Source organism: Esox lucius, chromosome 20, assembly GCF_011004845.1.
Source record: "Esox lucius isolate fEsoLuc1 chromosome 20, fEsoLuc1.pri, whole genome shotgun sequence".
Lineage (NCBI taxonomy): Eukaryota > Metazoa > Chordata > Actinopteri > Esociformes > Esocidae > Esox > Esox lucius.
Genome location: NC_047588.1, coordinates 15432193 through 15452454, shown reverse-complemented (window position 1 = coordinate 15452454; position 20262 = coordinate 15432193).

Below are 20262 nucleotides of genomic sequence, written 5' to 3'. Positions count from 1 at the left end.
AGAAGAGGTTGCCGAACTACAGAAGCAGGTTGGAAAGTCCACAGTGGGATGGGCCGCAAATCTTATGGTCCAGACGACACTGCCTGAGAACAACAGTGTAAGATGCAACTGGTCGCTGGACTTCCAAACATACAGACACATGTCCAGAAACCCTGAGTAGCCCTAGTCGAGGGCTGCATGGAGACTGTTGATGACGTTGACGAGGGACATTACAATCCCTGGCCAAAGTTGCTTGACATGTTTCGATTTAAATTTAAAATAGGCAAACACAGTCATCATGAAATGTTGTCTTTTTATTCCCCAAAGACACAACCATCTATACTTTCAAAAACTCATCATCGTAGCTCCGCAAGCACATAGAGGTAAGGTTAGAGAACTGGCGTTGAATCCTATTATTATAGCTATCTTTTTTTTTTATTAAAGTACAAGTACAGTATAAAGACATGTAATATATCCTAATTATAAATAAATATTCTTGCTAACCTACAATATATAATAACACTACAACTTGTTTGTATATTTGTATTGGTTCATTGGGCTTGACTTGAACTTTATTATTTAGTAATGCACTTTAGTTAGCAGCAACATACCCAGTCTAGCTAGCTGGATTTTAGTTGAAGGCAATTTCTGCTAACCAGATGGCTTAGTTGCAATGCAGTCAGTAATTCCACCTAAGATCTGACTTACTAACAACAAATATTTGATTGACAAGATGTACTGAGCATTACTACACAAGATGAATATATATTTTTTTTACCAGTAACATGTATGATGGCCTTAATTTGCAAGAATCTTATTTGCAACACAGATTAATCATAGAAATACAGTATTATTTACTTTTGCTGTTTTCCTTCAGCTGGAACCCGGGCCTTAGTCAGGGTGGAGGGAATTATGAACAGTTCCAAATAGCAGGCAATTTTCGCACAAAACCTTCAGGCGTCCGTTAGAAAGATGAAGAGGAAGTTCATCTTTCAGCACAACAACGACCCAAAGCATACATCCAAATCCACAAAAGCATGGCTTCACCAGAAGAAGATTAGTGTTTTTGAATGGCCCAGCCAGAGCCCAGACCTGATTCCAATTGAACATCTGTGGGGTGATCTGTAGAGGGCTGTGCACAGAAGATGTCCTCGCAATCTGACAGATTTTAAGCGCTTTTGCATAGAAGAGTTGGCAAATATTGCCACGTCAAGATGTGCCATACTAATATACTCCGACCCAAAAAGACATAGTGCTGTAATAAAATCAAAAGGTGCTTCAACAAAGTATTAGTTTAAGGGTGTGCACACTTATGCAACCAGGTTATTGTGATTTTTTAATTTTTTTCATCAAAGATTTCAGTTCGGTTTTCAATTGAATTGTTCACATTATAGGACACATTAAGGGTGGAAAAAGTTATTTGTCTCATTCTTTTACATCACAAGAACCTGGCATTTTAACAGGGGTGTGTAGACTTTTTATATCCGCTGTAACTAGGAATTCATCTTTACATCCGATGACCAATTCAATCCATTTAATGCCAGACATTTTCGTAGTTATTCTGACTAAACTAGGAATACATCCACTTGATTATATAGGCCTACGATGTTATTTAACACATTTATTTTTTATTCACATTTATTAAAAAGCACAAGATTTTCTTTGTCATTCTTGAAACATATCCTAGTAAGGATGAATGATTTAGAATACAGTAGATGTACGCTGCTATAGTAACCTTAATACATAAGTTCTGTTTTTCAAATGCATCATGTTGAGGTAGAATGTGTAAAAAGCACGGATCAAGGGTCTCTGCCAGACCACTTCACAGCAGACATATTCAAGGAAATGTTCTCAGTATTAAGATCACCATGGACAAAGACGTACAAGAACTTGATGAGCTAGCCAAACAGATGAAGCAGGTAGTCAGTTACAATTTGTACATTACAGTATGATATCTTTTTTTTGTGACATTAAGGAAACAAAACCTGTCTTTCTTGCTTTGAACTGTAATAATATTTGGTTTCATATGGAGCCTCTGTTATAGAGAAATGTCCACAGGACATCCACAGGACGTTACAAAATGTGTTGATTTACGCGTTCATGTAATAATGCGTAGGTAATATGCATTTGCGTGATTATAAGACGCAGATCTTAAGAGGTGCTGCTGGTGGAGAGCATCCTTACATTCAACATCACTATCTGGTATGGCAACCTGTCCATGAGCAACAAAAACAAACTGACCAGAATAGTCAATTCAGCCAGTAAATTATTATTGCCCACCCACAACCACAGTTCAGTATACTTTTTCACAAGGCAACCAAAAGGAAGGAGCTGGCTGCCATTAGCGAACCTTCCCATGCATTACACCCCCAGTTTAAGAAGCTTCCCCCTAAATGGCACTTCCCAATGGACAAAATGTTTTTTAAACTTGAATGAACTCTCCTAACTTTAGATGTATCCACTCCTTTACAATTAAGTTAGGACAGTGTTCAGACTAATGTACAAATGTACAAACGTTCTGTATGTTTTAAATGAGTTTTGATGATTGTTTTGTATGATGGAATTATTTTTGAAAATGGAAAAATGGCAAACTGGATGTTATATTCTATTCTATATGTGACCAAGTACTAAACATTACTACATTATACATAATGTTTATCTGCCTTAGTAGTTCTGGCACCCTAAAATGGGGGAATATGTACAATGCTGCAGTTACTAAATTACAACTCGTAGTACAGTAATTGTAGTACACATACTGGAGAGAGAGAGAGACCTGCTTGTGTAATTGCTCTCCTTCTCTCTCACACACATGTAAAAATACCACTGTCACATTTACAAACCTAAATTAGGAATGCAAACAAGCTCAGAACCAACGTGCCTACAGGGACGTACGCGAACAGCAATGAGCTCCACATCACTGAAGGCCACAACGAAGCAGAAAGACAACTTTTTAGGGATACAGATCCATTCTATGACAACAACCTTAATAGATAAGCATGGACACACTGACACCTGTCACCATCTATGTCAATCGATCCAGCACAAACATATGACCAATGCACGGACCAGAAACTTTTACCCGTTTCCTAGAGGCTTTAGTTTCACCGCACAGTCAAGCTCAGATGTAGGGAATGACAGGACAAATTGTGTGAAGAGCGAGCTGTCAAGCGTTGGCAGCGATCAGGTGGTCACTTTGTGAAAACCTCTGCTCCACCAGGGAGATGACTGTGTCGCATGTCTCCTTCATCACCGACGCTGTGTTGGTTACTCGTCGGCCTGGCTCTTCTGTTCCATCGTGAACGGTGGCAGTCCATTCATCAGTTTGCTTCCGCATATTCTGGACATTCTCCCTGAAAGGGGTGAGCGCACTGCTAATCCCAGATGCACCGATGCTCCGTTTTTGCAGTGTTGTATAAAACATCAACTTCTTGCATAAGGAAGAAAAAAATTCCAGCAGCTGCAGAAAGGCTTGGTCCCAGAGTTTTTTTGACAGGCCTTATACCTCACTTATGGTGGCCTCATCCTGGTTGTTTGCGTATGTCCTCAATACACAGGAGCAGCACAGCGTGGTTTTCCGAAACTGCATTGACAGTTCTTTTAAAGTTCCATCGTACAGCGGGTGGTCTTGGAATGTGTGTCTGTGTTGCCACAGCAAGTGCCGCAACACGTTTTGGAGAGCCAGAGAAAAGGTTGGCAAAAGTGGGTGGTCTTGGAATGTGTGTCTGTGTTGCCTTTTTTTGAGTGCCAGAGAAAAAGGTGGCAAAAGCAGTTAAATCAGCAAAAAGAACCTACAAGATGCTCATCCTTGCTGAACAAAGTTGCTGCAAGGTCAGGTTCAGCTGGTGAGCATAGCAGTGAACAAACTGGGCATGTGTGTATGTCTCTTTCATTAGCGTCTGTCCCCCTCGGTCGTCTCCACTCATTACAACCGCACCATCATAAGTCTGAGCGATCAGCTTTTCTCCCAGCTTCAGTGGTTCCAGCACACCCTTGATGCTATTAGAGAGGCCGAGTCCAGTTTAATCTTTGACTTCCAAAAACTCCAAAAACCTTTCTGTCACTGTATTGTCAGGCAACACGTACAACCACCATTTGGGATTTACAGGAGACATCAGTTGTCTCATCTGCCTGTATGGCAACAAATGATGTCTGGTCCACTTGCTTGGCTATCTCCTTCCTGTACACTTCATACATACAGTCTAACAGTTCATTTTGTACAGTGCTAGATGTCCCTTTGAAGATGGGCTGAGCGTCATAGTCCCTCTGAAGTCTTGAATTGCCCTCACACATAGTCTTGAAAATGCATCTGAATATTCCAGGATTCAGGGAGTCCACCGACTGGTCGTGCCCTCGCAGTGCGGTTTCACATTTTCCACACAGTTTAATACGTTATGATCCAACTGAAAACGTACCTGTTTTCCTCCACATGTTTGTTATGCTGCTCAATGGAGCGCCTGTATGCACTGTCAACTTGGGCTGTGACATTTACCCTTCCAAATAAGCCCAATTTCAAAGCATTGTCCAGATGACTCCAGCTGCTCTCATGTTTTGCAATCCTCTCAGAAAGATGTTTCAAATCCTCGACCAAGTACCATCGCCACCAAATAGCAGACATGGAAAACAGAAGAGTGCCTTCTTTTGTATGCCAACCGTTAGCCACTTTTTCTTCAAAAACCACTCCATGTTAAACCTGCGGTTACTTTTACCAGCAGTTGGAGTGATGAAAATATCCCATGGCTGAGGGGCACCAAGATACTTTACTTCAAGTTTATCCTCCAAATTAAGGGTTTCAAACCAGTGCTCGGGTATGAAATCCACTTTATTCATTTTCTCAAGTTATATGGCGTTTGTGAAGCTAGACAATGTGACGACTAATGTAATGTAACGTCTTCTTGACAACTAATGTTGGCGCCAGACAGACAGACAGCCAATCAGGTCTGAAAATACAAAATTACGCTTTAGTGGGGCTACCGACTGTCAGCCCCACTTTGCATAAAATTTGTGTGATCTACATTGATCACACAAACATTCTGAGCATGCGTATTAATATTTTCACACGTACAATGTACATTGCATTGTGAGAGAGACCCCACATTCACGCTTAGCCTATGGCCTACTAATGCGAACTCGAATCAGCAGAACGCAGTCTGAAGCAGCAAGGCAGAGACCAATGAACATGAAATAAAATCCTAACACAAATGATATGCAATTTAGGAAGATGCTATATTCATAGATAATAAATTATAGGAAGTAATCTTCAAGAAATAAAAATAACATAATTTTGTTGCAGTTCTTTCTGTTGACAACAGGTGGGGCTGTGCCCCACCTGCCCTTAATGAGTATATGAAAAACGCCCCTGAGTATATGAAAAACACATTAAATTATTTAATTGACTTTCAATGCCGTGTGGACTAGCTCTATCTGGGTAAACAACCACATATCACTCTCATAGCAAGTGGAAAATTACATTACTCACTGCTTCAGTGCTGCCATATCTGCTACATTTCCAAAATAATTGAGCTACTATATCAGGCCTTTTGGGCGGGTTGAGTGATTATTGATTTGGAAATTTGAGATGAATATGGAAACCGTGCTCTTCTTCCAGACTCACCTTGTGCATTTCCATGGCTATTGGATAAACAAAGATTTGTGCTAGAAATCTGTGCTTGGATGGTACATTTTACCTCCTAAAGTGGTACTTTGTGAAATTAGTTAAACTGATGTTACAGCCACAACTTCTTCAATTTGTTACCATTCTTTTTCACAGCTACAACCTGGGAGCAATTATGGTTTTTGACCTTGTCAGCGTTGGGATTAGAACAGCAACCTTTCATTTAATGGCCATAGGCTCTAGGCTCAGTACATATTCTAATTAGCGAGCAACAGAGGTAAGAATATAGGCAGCCAGAGTCTATCTAGAGATTGTTGCAGTGTCAGTTTCCCAGTCAACATGAGTCTCATTAACAGATCTCTTCAACAAATTTCAAATGTTGATCGGTAGATAAATATAACAACGAAATGCAGAATAATAACCAATAACCAGATTGTTGTCATATTATTATATTACCTAATCAAGTTTGTCACAGTGAATGTGTCATTTTGGGTGGATTATCTGTGCTTGCCAATGCATTTATTATTAAAATAAATTACAACACATTCATATTTTCAGCAATTAGGGTTAAGTGCTTTGCTTAGAGAAAGAACAAAATATTGTTTATCCTGCTTTGGGATTTGATCAAGCAATTGTTTGGTTACTAGCTGATGCTCTGACCACAACCTTTCTATTGAAAATTGTTTGTGATTTGTAATGAATTACATTGTGTCTCAACAAAGGTGATGTTATTACCATTGACTTACACATGCTAACTAGTTATTCAATGATAGAGTGAGAGAAGTGAGGAAGAATTAATGACCACTGGAATGAGGAAAAGGTTGATGATGGAGACCTCAACTGCATATTGAGGTCATCTCAAAAATCTTTCATTTTCACTTGAGTCACTCCTGTTCAATTTCAACCCATTATCACTGATCATATGCAGTCAATCAACTATTAGTAGAAAGTACATTCATTTTAGCAAAGCCATTTATAGTCATTGCCTTGAATTTGTGATATAATTTTTTTTTTTATGAGATCCGTCTTTCTTCTACTGTGCAGATTGTTGGCGTGCCTGAAGTCTGAATGATGATTTGACACTAATTGCTCGCATTCACCTTGCAGCCAAAGTGTCTTCAAAGGTACTTGGGATTAGCTGCTCAGATGTGGAGAAAGTGACATTGCACATTTGAAAGATTTTGTGTAGTTTTTCATTTCCATTCACTAAGAATGGAAAAACAACAGTTAAAAAACTATAGTAACATCTTCAGGAAACCATCAAAGGTCATGGGGGCACGAGTGATATCCCACCATCACTCTACACATCAGCTTTGCCTAAGCTCAACTAATAATAACCAAATGTACCTAAGTCTATACAACTCCAATTCAAATCATAACAGTCTAATTAAAGACTAATAAAAATAAAGGCCATGCGGGGTTGCACTTTAATCAAGTCTTTATTATACTGTAATGATCATGTTGAATATCTGGTGTTCAGTGAATGGGATGCATACATCCCTGCACTCTCTAATGTGAACTTTAGATCCAACCCCCCTCTGGGAGAGACATACAAACGTCTGAGAAGAAAAAGGACAAGAAACTGCTTGAAGAAAACCTGTCACTTCCCAACATTTTTTCTCCCCACTGTGCCAGTGGGAGGGAGGAGCTGCCTTGTCGGCGGGCCAGAGTTGACCTTGATCGGAAGGGAACAGACGTTTGGTGGGATTTGGGGGGGGGGGGGGGGGGGGGGGTGATACCAGGCCTCCACCCACCGTGGACTGTCAGGCTGTTATCAATACGATTGAGCTCTGTCTGTGGAAGGGTGAACAAGGGGTGAAACACTGACATTATAACTAGAATGACAGGGGAAAACGCACAGAAGGGACAGATGAAGGTGAGCAGGAGGAGGTCAGTGAAGGAGATGGTCTGGGGTTGGGTCTGTTGTTTGTTCCCTTGCTGGCTGTCAGCCGCCGGTAATGAAGTTAAATGAGGGCAGCAGCTCCACGGGGGGACGTGGAGTGGAGAATCACCATTGGACAGCAAAAAAGGATGAGGAGCGGGAGGGGAAGTGATTGACAAGAGGGACAAAGAAGCCAGGATGGAGAGAGGGAGGTGCGGTGCTGGCTCAGTCAATCAATAGCACCATTTCTGTCCGACTGGAGCCCCCACCCCCTCACCGACCTGCCAGAGGAGACCCCCGTGTGTCTGCATGTGTCAACGGGCTGAAAGGGAAAGTCACCTTTTGTCGTTTAATGGGATTCTTTCACAATGGAGTGATCTGGGACCTAGAAAAGAAGCCTCCCTTTCTGGCTTTAAAGCAGTGTTCCACACCTTGAGAGCCAGGTGGTTCAAAGTCAGGGAGGACTTAAGATCAGATATTTTAGATCATATTCAAACGTACATACCAATTGCAAAGCGGCTACCGCTCTTTACGTCAAACAAAGCAGCACTCAATAAATAAGATCAATATTTCAATATGTATTACATGTTCACCTTGCAGAGGAGAATGAGCTTACTCCTTCAATTCGATGAAAGACTGTGATTGGTTGTAAAGCCACCGGTAATTTAATAATGTTGCCAGAAAGAAGAGAATCGGTAGAAATCTGTGGTAATTTAGGTATTTAATACAAAGACATAAATATTTGTACTATTATTGCATTATGTACTATTGCATTTTTATATCTTTATATCTAAAAAATAGCATTGTTTCACGCTTGCTGGAATGGGTCACTAGAGATTTGAATAAGCCCCTACACACTTGGGCACCATTTAGGGATTTAGCAGATTGTATTGTTTGTAATAGAAATGGTTAGAAGGCACATCCCTGTATTTTTGCGGCCTTTATACAATAGTATACAGCAGACTGGAACAGATCTTGTAGAGCAATAATTTCATAAATTGACTTGTGGCAAAGCTGGCATCCTATGACAGTGGCATGTTTAAAGTCACTGAGCTCTTCAGTAAAACCCATTGTACAATGTATCCATTGTTTGTCTGTGGTGATTTCATGACTATGTGCTGGATTTCACGCACCTGTGAACAATGGTTCTGGCTGAAACACCTGAACTCAATATCCAGTAGGGGTGTCCATGTACTTTTGTCCATATAGTGTATTTTCCATTACAGAGTCTGTAGGTACATGATGAGGCACCCACCATCTAATGCAGTGAAATGGGTGGGACTTTGAACTTTTCTGATTAACCACATTTACTTGACTCCAACCAGATCATAAGGATGTATCAGACCATGAAGCTGCAAGTCCCACCTAGTACAATGGGTCTAACAGAAAGCTGAAGATGGATGAAAGATAAAGGCCTTTTGACCACTAGAGGCCTCTATCCTTTGTAGTTTACCAGAAGTTAGTTTATTCCTTTTGCAACCTTGGCTGTGACCTTTGATACTTCTGGCTCTGAATGTGTGAAAATGCTGTCAAGTGGACCTTGTTGTTCTGTGTATATGTGTATATTATTATGCAGGACCTTCACATTAATATAAAGTATTAAACGTTTCTCTTTCTGCTCAACTTGTCAATAGAGGTCACAAGTCTTGCCTTCCCTGCTGTTGGGTATGTTAAAATCCAATCACTGGAACAGGAGATGGGTTTTACAACCTTGTGAAGGTAAGACAGATAAACACAGTGTGTGTGTGTGTGTGTGTGTGTGTGTGTACATGATGACATGGCAACTTCTGGAACACTTCACCATGACTCCACAGTACACTGTGATCACTGAGCTACTGAAACTTGGACTTGTGTTCTTGTTGTAAGGGACTGTCTTCATTCTCCCGAACTTGAAGTCCTGAAGTCCTACAATAACGATTGCCAATGACACGGAAGACTGCAGTGCGGCCAAAATATTTTAAATTACCTTTATTGCCAGTGTGTTCTTTAGTTCTCGTTAACAGCTAGCTGGAGTTAATTAAATTCTTAATTGCATTTTAAAAGGGAGCAAGGTGCCATCTACAACAGCAGCAAGGTCAAGAGACATGGGCTGCAATGACATGCTGATGACATAAGGCCCATAATGAAATAATATCAACAATGAAAAGGTCCATCCTAAATGTACCTATAAAACAAAAACATTGTTGGGGCCATTTTGTTCAGTTCATATGCCTTGTTGTTGTCTATTCTCCATAATCTATCAGCCATCAAATTTTGATAAGGAGTCTCGCCTCACTTAACTCCATTATCTTTATTGATAATAATAATATTAATAATAATAATATTTCAATATGCCCATTATTAAAAAGTTTTGCAATCTGCTTAGGATAGCTTGCATCCAATCAGGTAATTAACCAAATTAATGTCAAAACCCTACACACACAAAAAAACACAAATTAGCATACAGTAATTGAATGTCACTCTTAGTTATCCTGCTTTCTTTTAGCAGTGGTTGGGCACTACAGTACAGACACACCTTGGTCTTCACTGAAGAACGATACATTCTCTCACACACACACACACAGTCTGCAATGCTAAATTCAATTATCTCTATAGACAAATTTACAACATTTACTTTGACAGTTCACTGCAACATTTCCGTCCTTGCGGACAAATTATAACAAACCTGCTGCCATTGTGCATATCAGTAGTGCATTTAGTAAATCACAATAGCAATCTGAATGGAAACCTTACAACGATAATTTTCATACTATTAAATACAAATTTTACAGTGAATTCAATCTGTTATACGTAATAGTAAAACGATAATTCCCAGTGTGCCCTTTAGATGCACTTTAGCACCTTATACTCTAAGACTTATTGACGATAAATGCTGTATCAAGGAGTCATGCAATATTACCCACAAGCAAAAAGGAGCATGCCCTTTTCCACCGATCTTGCTGACTCTGGAGGAACTTCGCAAAGCATAAATATTTCTGGTGAAGATCACAATATATGGCAGAAGCTCCATCACAGCTCTGTTCATAAAGGAGACAGATTTAAGAGACAAAGGCAGGAAGGAGGGCCAGGAACGATACTTTCTGCTTGCTCCTAATTAGGATAAGATAGGACAGGGTTTTTTCCTCTAGTATTCACCCCTCCTTTAGCTCATTGAGGAACATGACCAGGCACGATGAAGTGGGAATGAAATGTGATTCTACAAAGAAATAATCAAAGGGCTTCAGATTTTGAGAGAGGGTCAGATGTGCTAACCATCAGTCTGTAATGGACAAATGTGTCTCAGCCCTCTGTCATTTTATTCTTATTATCTAACTGATTGTTTCTAGCTCATTTCCACTTTTACGTGCCTAGCTAGGGACTTCATTTCCTGACTGAGATTTGCCTTTAGTCTTTCATCAACCTTTCCCCCTCAGTCTCCTCATTCACTTTTGTTCACAGTTCCATGGCACACTTTGCCCAACTCCCCTGTGCTAAATCACCATAAATAACTTGTGGGTCACTATACTGTATGTCTTCTAAATCAATGTTTGTTTTTTTAATAAATATAACAAATGTGATGATATTTATGCAGATGAATGGCCATTGGTCAATCATTATTGAATCAGAATGTGATGTCATGTTCTGGGCCAAAACCCAGGCATTTTTTTCAGCTTTGTCGCAAAAATGCCATTATTCAAATATCAAGTGTTATTTCTGCCTTAAAGTGTGGCAATATTATCAATCAAACAAGATAATCACATTTTAACTGCTTAGATACAGTATACATGAAAACTCTCCTTTGTGTCTTTTGTGGGCAGGTTAAAATAAATGTTCACACATTTCAAAAGAAAGATAAATCCTTATCTAATTCTGAAATCTTGTTCATACATTTATTTGACTTACTTCTCTTTTGAAGACTTGTTCTTCTGATGATATCAGGCAATTACGCTTCAAATAGAGCATACAGATGCTTTTACTATGGAAAGATATCATGATAATGATGTTAGAAGATAACTCTCTTTGGTTTATTTTGACACCCAGCTTAAGGTATGAGAATGGGAACAATGTGAACAACTTATACCAGATACTCTGCTCACTGTGGTTAAATAGACCAGCTTCAGACACAATTGATCCAATCACATGTCACAAAATTTGTTTCAAGACATGGTTGCAAAAATAACATTAGTTAAATCTGACTTACACACTGTGCAACCTCCCAGTGTGGCCTTTAGCAATCATGTAATGACAGTGGGCTGGAGGTTTTATTTCACCCATATACGTATTTTACCCTACAAACCCTAGGCCAGTGAAAAGCCCGTCCATCTACAAGTGTTGTTTTGCCACTCTCAATTAAGCGTCCACCCAGCCATGGAGCTACCAGACCAAGTGCCACACAACAAGTCAAGACATCATTAGTCATGGGTCAAACTGCATTAGGGTCCAACACCCATACAGTCATGGCTAGATGGGTTAGTACGTTTGCACTGGTGGTCAAAATGGATACAACTCAAACAACCGTGCTATCCCAGCCTTACTGTCAATAAGAAAATAATAAGTTACACTAAAATAATACTCCACTGTATCTAGTTGAATGGTGAGGAAGAGCAACCTCCCTACAAGAATAAAAACATTACCCCTGATTAACTATAGCTTAAGTATGGACAGTTTTTCACTGTTAACACGTGTTTGCAAAAGCTGGTTTATTCAGAAAAAAAATAATTTTAACCAAGACAATTACAGTCATGTGTACTTTAATGTGGCCGGTCAAGATGTGACTAAAAGCATAGACAACTAAGCTTAAAAATGCTTTTCGTGTAAGATGTCAAATCTAAAGGCATTTAATTTGAACAAAAAAACTTTTTTCTAATGAATTTCTCACACTTTGACATCATGTTACCTACTGAAAATACAAGATAACATAATGAACATAATTCATAATGTTTTACAGTAAAACATGGTGAATACAATTCATTATTTGTGGCAGTGTGAATGCACAACACGACTTCATTTAAGTATATTATTTTGAACGTTTTTAATTTCCTGTTAAGCTTCTCGAGGGAATGGCGTAAAACCCCAAGAGGTGGATGTTCATGCCCATGAGTGACGCCAATATGATATGGTCACAAATAATAGCAACCAAGACTGATTACTATTTTAATTGCATTTGATAATTTCAAGTATTTTTAATATGCATTTTATTTCTGAGTTGCTCATCAAGTATTAATTAGGAAATTAATTCACAAGCCAGACGTGCCCACACAGCACTGTTTGTCACGATCTCTATGCTGTATAGATTCTGATTCTCTGCTGCCACTTCCACCTCTCAATCATGCTCTTTAAGAATGTACAATGCACATTTTCAACCTAAAATAATTATTCTCTCTCATAATTACTGTATGACAAATTTAAAGAATTCACAAAACAGCTTGAGGAAATAATTCAGGAAGAGTCCTGCAATTATTTCTTAAACTTCAACATAGAAACAAGACTGAAAAGAAGCTACACAAAATAATTGAAAACTAAAAAGAGGTCTTGTTAGTTTTCAACTACATTATGGTAAACTCCCGCTGGGGCACGGATGTTGCAGTTCTTGCTACTCACTGTACACCAGGCCTGGAGCTACAGACTGTAAAGGTCTACCTCCCGCAGGAATTCAGCTCTGCTATAATCATTGCAGTCTACATTGCCCCACAGGCGGAAAAACTTGCGTGCTGGAAGACCTATACAGAGTAGTAAACAGCCTAGAGGACGTGTACCCTGAGGCAGTTTTCATTGTTGTTGACGAATTCAATAGGGCAAATTAGGAAGGTTTTGCCAAAATACCACCAGCACATTTACTTCCCCACCCATGGTGATCAGACTCTTGACCATTGTTATTCACAAATATGAAATAGCTACAAACCCATTCCCCGTCCCGCTTTTGGTAAGGCTGACCATTCATCGATTTTGCTCCTCCCATCCTACAGACATCTAAAACAGGATAAACCGTTTTTTCAGACAGTTCAATGCTGGAATGAGGGATCCATTACTACTTTACAAGACTGCTTTGAAACAACAGATTGGCAGATGTTCTGTGATGCAGCCGATGGGGACATTGATGAAAGCCCTGGGTAAATAGTAATGTCTGTGTTAAAGTTCAGAACACGGTCCTCTGCCTATAGCTTTGGGTACCTGGAGACTTTGAAGAGATCCAGATATGACCTACAGAAGGCTATCAGAGATGGAAAGAGACTACTGGGATAATCTGGAGTCTACAGTAACTACCAGAGCTCTGACCCCAGACATGTGGCGCGGACTGTGACACATCACAAACTACAAAGAGAGGAATAGCAGTGGTGCTCATCCCGCCGCCTCACTCCCTGATGAGCTCAACTCCTTCTCTGCACGGTTTGAGGCAACCAACACATTCCCTTCGGTAAGGCTTGCTGAGGACCAGGGCGATTGCATTTTGTCCCTAACCATGGCCGACATGAGGAAAGCTCTTAAAAGAGTGAATCCATGGAAATCTTCAGAGCCTGGTGGCATTCCAGGCCGTGTCCTCAAGGGGTGCGCTGACCAACTATTCAACCTCTCCCTGTCTCTATCTGCAGAACCTTCCTGCTTCAAACAGACCATCATCATCCATGTACCGAAGAAACCTTCCATCACCTGCCTGAATGACTACCACCCTGTTGCACTGACCTCCATCATCATGAAGTGCTTCGAGGAGCTGGTCAGGACTCACATCTGCTCCACCCTTCCTGATACCTATGACATACGGAGATCCCCAGGGATCAGTTCTTTGATCACTTCTGTTGCATCGCTATATGCTACATCTGGGCCTAATTCTACAGAACAACTAAATTAACTACCATAGCTATGCAGATGATATTCAAATATATATGGCTCTCTAACAGTAAAATAGACCCACTGTCTCACTGTACAGAACACATAAATACCTGGATGAACCAAAATTGTCTCCAATTTAACCATGATAAAACAGAGATTATTGTTTGGCAACAAAAACAAGAAAAATAGTATTATTAAAGAGCTGGATTCTTGTCCAGTCAGGGCCTGACTGCAGAGGTGCCTCTTGGAATTTCGTTTCGTTATCCCCAATCAGAGGCAGCTGTTCCCTATTGCCTCTGGTTGGGGATCCTATTTAAGTTGCTTCAGTTTAGCTTTCAGTTGTTGGTCATTGTATGTGATTGTGTTGTATGCCACATTAGTTCACGCTTATTGGTCTTTGTATAAGAAGAAAAGTCAATTAGAGCAATGGAGATCTCAAACCGCTCTATGCCTCACATCCTTTGCCTCAACCGTGAAACAAAAGAACAGAGCACATCACTCCGGTTCTTAAATCATTGCACTGGCTTCCAGTCAGTAACAAAATTGATTTATTTTAAAGTGGTGCTTTTAGTCTATAAATCACTGAATGGTTTAGGCCCGAAACATATTTCTGATATGTTTGAAGAGTATAGAGCGAGCAGGGCTCTTAGATCCATGAACACAGGTCAACTAGTAGAGCCCAAACATGATGAAGCTGAGTTTAACAGTTATGCTGCACACAATAAACTACCAGAAAATCTTAAACATGCCCCAAATGAATAAATGTTTAAATCCAGGATAAAAAATGTCTCTTTTCACGTCCCTATGACTGAGCGCTTGAACTTAAATACACTGTTCAGCCTTACAGCTTTTATAGATTCCTAATGGAATCCACTACGGAATTCTATTTTCTTATTCCATGTTATATTATTATGATGCTCCCACTTGTTTTATTATTAAGGTGGTTAGAGTCCCCCTTGTTTTATTACTAAGGTGGTTAGAGTCCCCCTTGTTTTATTATTAAGGTGTTTAGAGTCCCCCTTATTTTATTATTAAGGTGGTAAGAGTCCCCTTGTTTTATTATTAAGGGGGTTAGAGTCCCCTTGTTTTATTATTAAGGTGGTTAGAGTCCCCCTTGTTTTATTATTAAGGTGGTTAGAGTCCCCCTTGTTTTATTATTAAGGTGGTAGGAGTCCCCTTGTTTTATTATTAAGGTGGTTAGAGTCCCCCTTATTTTATTATTAAGGTGGTAAGAGTCCCCCTTGTTTTATTATTAAGGGGGTTAGAGTCCCCTTGTTTTATTATTTAAGGGGGTTAGAGTTAGTTTTAGGGGGACTCTGCGAGTTTCCTGATATGCCGGTGGAATGTTCCCAGTCTGTAACAACACTTTTATTTAGCCTATCCTTGTCCGCTACAGGGTCAGCAGGCTACATGAGTCTATAGGCCTACATTAGGAGACTATAATTTGTTCATTTATCATTTAAATATTTTAGTTAAGCATTATATAGTTAGATAACAGGTTTAACCAGTGGCGTTTTTAAATGTAAAAAATTGGTGGGGCACAAACCATTTCAAAATATAATGTGGTTCCACAAAACAATTTAAACGACCAGGTGTTGTAATACACATACTGCAGAGAGAGAGAGACCTGCTTGTGTAACTGCTCTCATTCTCTCTCACACACATGTAAAATGACCACTGTCACATTTACAAACCTAAATTAGGAATGCAACCAAGCTCAGAACCAATGTGCCTACAGGGACGTACGCGAACAGCAATGAGCTCAACACCACTGAAGGCCACAATGAAGCAGAAAGACAACTTTTTAGGGATACAGATCCATTCTATGACAACAACCTTAATAGATAAGCATGGACACACTGACACCTGTCACCATCTATGTCAATCGATCCAGCACAAACATATGACCAATGCACGGACCAGCACCACAAAGGCAGGATAATAAAATATGCTTTCAATCACCAAGGCTGATAGGCTCACTTGAAGAGAAAGGTGGCTTGGCGGTTCTTCCTCTGGGCAAACTTTTCGTTGACTTTGGGAATTAAGTAATGTAGCTGCTGAATCAGCTGGCTTTCGATGGACAACCTGGCTTATGCATTAAGTCGCAGCTGTCCCATGGTAAGGCAACTGAAGGTTTTTACCCTCTTCAAGGTGGAAAAGTTCCTCTCTGACTCGGATGTAGTCATAGGTGTTGTTATGATAATTTTCAGCAGAGTGAAGGTCTCAGCAAAAGCCTCCTCTAGGTTGTTCTCATGGATGGATCTTAACAGAGACAGGGCAGTCTTACCAGTGTGAAACTCAGTGTGGTGGTACAGAGTGGTCAGCTCAGACTTCAACTTTTCATCATTTCCTAGAGGCCATAGTTTCACCGCACAGTCAAGCTCAGGTGTAGGGAATGACAGTACAAATTGTGGGAAGAGCGAGCTGTCAACCAGCTTGGCAGCGATCAGGTGGTCACTTTGTGAAAACCTCTGCTCCACCTGGGAGATGACTGTGTCGTATGCCTCCTTCATCACCGGTGCTGTGTTGGTTACTCGTCGGCCTGGCTCGTCTGTTCCATTGTGAAAGGTGGCAGTCCATTCATCAGTTTGCTTCCGCATATTCTGGACATTCTCCTTGAAAGGGGTGAGCGCACTGCTAATCCCAGATGCACCAATGCTCCGTTTTTGCAGAGTGTTGTATAAAACATCAACTTCTTGCATAAGGAAGAAAGAAATTCCAGCAGTTGCAGAAAGGCTCGGTCCCAGAGTTTTTTTGACAGGCCTTATACCTCACTTATGGTGGCCTCATCCTGGTTGTTTGCGTATGTCCTCAATACACAGGAGCAGCACAGCGCGGTTTTCCGAAACTGCATTGACAGTTCCATCGTACAGCGGGTGGTCTTGGAATGTGTGTCTGTGTTGCCACAGCAAGTGCCGCAACACGTTTTGGAGAGCCAGAGAAAAGGTTGGCAAAAGTGGGTGGTCTTGGAATGTATGTCTGTGTTGCCTTTTTTTGAGTGCCAGAGAAAAAGGTGGCAAAAGCAGTTAAATCAGCAAAAAACACCTTCAGGATGCTCATCCTTGCTGAACAAAGTTGCTGCAAGGTCAGGTTCAGCTGGTGAGCATAGCAGTAAACAAACTGGGCATGTGGGTATGTCTCTTTCATTAGTGTCTGTCCCCCTCGGTCGTCTCCACTCATTACAACCGCACCATTATAAGTCTGAGTGATCAGCTTTTCTCCCAGCTTCAGTGGTTCCAGCACACCCTTGATGCTATTAGAGAGGCCGAGTCCTGTTTTGTCTTTGACTTCCACAAACTCCAAAAACCTCTGTCACTGTATTGTCAGGCAACATGTATTGCAACACAACCACCATTTGGGATTTACAGGAGATATCAGTTGTCTCATCTGCCTGTATGGCAACAAATTATGTCTCGTCCACTTGCTTGGCTATCTCCTTCCTGTACATTTCATACATACAGTCTAACAGTTCGCTTTGTACAGTGCTAGATATCCCTTTGAAGGGCTGAGCGTCATAGTCCCTCTAAAGTCTCTAATAGCCCTCACACAGCCCTCAAAAATGTGTCTGAATATTCTAGGATTCAGGGAGTCCACTGACTGGTCGTGCCCTCGCAGTGCGGTTTTACATTTTCCACACAGTTTAATACATGTTATGATCCGACTGAGAACGTACCTGTTTTCTTCTACCTGTTTGTTATGCTGCTCAATGGAGCACCTGTATGCACTATTCAAGTGAGCCCAATTTCACAGCATTGTGAACATTTTCTTCTAAAACCACTCCACGTAAAACCGCGGTTACTTTTACCAGCAGTTTATGTGATGACAATATCCCATGGCGGATGAGCACCAAGTTGCTTTACTTCAAGTTTCTCCTCCAAATTAAGGGTTTCAAACCGGTGCTCAAGTACGAAATCAACTTTATACATTTTCTCAAGTTATCTGGCGTTTGTGAAGCTAACAAGCTAGCTAAGACAATGTAACCTCCTCGCTCTTCTTGCCAACTAATGTTAGCACCAGACAGACAGACAGCCAATCAGGACTGAAATACGAAATTACGCTGTAGTGGGGCTACCGGATGTCAGCCCTACTTGGCCTCAAATTCGTGTGATCTACATTGATCACACTAACATTCTGAGCATGTGTATTTATATTTTCACATGTACAAATTAACATAAAATTCACGAGCAACAGCTCTGGTGGACATTCCTGCCGGCAGCATGCAAATTGCACGCTCCCTCAAAACCTGCAACATCTGTGCCACTGTGCTATGTGATGGAACTGCACATTTTAGAGTGGCCTTTTATTGTGGCCAGCCTGTGCAATAATCATGCTGTCTAATCAGCATCTTGATATGCCACACCTGTGAGGTGGATGGATTATCTCGGGCAAAAGAGAAGTGCTCACTTACACAGATTTAGACAGATTTGTGAACAATATTTGAGAGATATAGGCCTTTTGTGTACATAGAAAAAGTCTTAGATCTTTGAGTTCAGCTCATGATAAAAGGGGGCAAAAACAAAAGTGTTTAGTTTATAATTTTGTTCAGTGTAAATCTGAGTGGAGTGCACAACGCCGCAGTCGGCCAACAGGAATATAGCCACACCTTTTCAGACATTTGTATACTTTATCAATGAGAAATAATGAGAAATCAAATACACTATTACAATAACTACAATTTTGAGTTCCGTGACGTCGCCCGGTATGGCGCAGCCGGGGCCCCACCCTGGAGCCAGGCCCAGGGTTGGGGCTTGCCTGGTGGCCGGGCCTTTCCCCATGGGGCCGGGCTCAGCCTGAACGTGGGGCCGCCTTCCCGTGGGCTCACCACCCACAGGAGGGACCATAAGGGGCCGGTGCGAAGAGGATCGGGTGGCAGTCGAAGGCAGGGGGCTAGACAACCCGATCTCTGGACACGGAAACTAGCTCTAGGGACGTGGAACGTCACCTCGCTGGCGGGGAAGGAGCCTGAGATCGTGCGTGAGGTTGAGAGGTTCCGATTAGAGGTAGTCGGGATCACCTCTACGCACGGCTTGGGCTCTGGAACCACACTCCTTGAGAGAGGGTGGACTCTTCACCATTATGGAGTTGCCCATGGTGAGAGGCGGCGGGCTGGTGTGGGTTTGCTTATAGCTCCCCAGCTCTGCCGCCATGTGTTGGAGTTTACCCCGGTGAACGAGAGGGTCGTTTCCCTGCGCCTACAGGTCGGGGATAGGTCTCTCACTGTTGTTTGTGCCTACGGGGCTGAACAGCAGTGCAGAGTACCCGACCTTCTTGGAGTCTCTGGGAGGGGTGCTGGAAAGTGCTCCGACTGGGGACTCTATCGTTCTACTGGGGGACTTTAACGCCCACGTGGGCAACGACAGTGACACCTGGAGGGGCGTGATTGGGAGGTACCGCCCCCCTGATCTGAACCCGAGTGGTGTTCAGTTATTGGACTTCTGTGCTAGTCACAGTTTGTCCACAACGAACACCATGTTCAAGCATAAGGGTATCTATTCAGTGCATGTGGCACCAGGACACCCTAGGCCGTAGGTCGATGATCGACTTTGTTGTCGGCTGGCCTTGAAGAAATGCTGGCAAACCATCCGGCGCCTCAGGAGAGGGAAACAGTGCCCTACCAATGCTGTTTACAGCAGAGGTGGGCAGCTGTTGACCTCAACTGGGGATGTTGTCGGGCAGTGGAAGGAGTACTTCGAGGATCTCCTCAATCCCGCTGTCACGTCTTCCATTGAGGAAGCAGAGGATGAGGGCTCAGAGGTGGACTCGTCCATCACCCGGGCTGAAGTCACAGAGGTGGTCAAGAAACTCCTCGGTGGCAAGGCACCAGGGGTGGATGAGATCCGCCCTGAGTACCTCAAGTCTCTGGATGTTGTGGGGCTGTCTTGGTTGACACGCCTGTGCAATATTGCGTGGCGGTCGGGGACAGTGCCTCTGGGATGGCAGACCGGGGTGGTTGTCCCTCTTTTTAAGAAAGGGGACCGGAGGG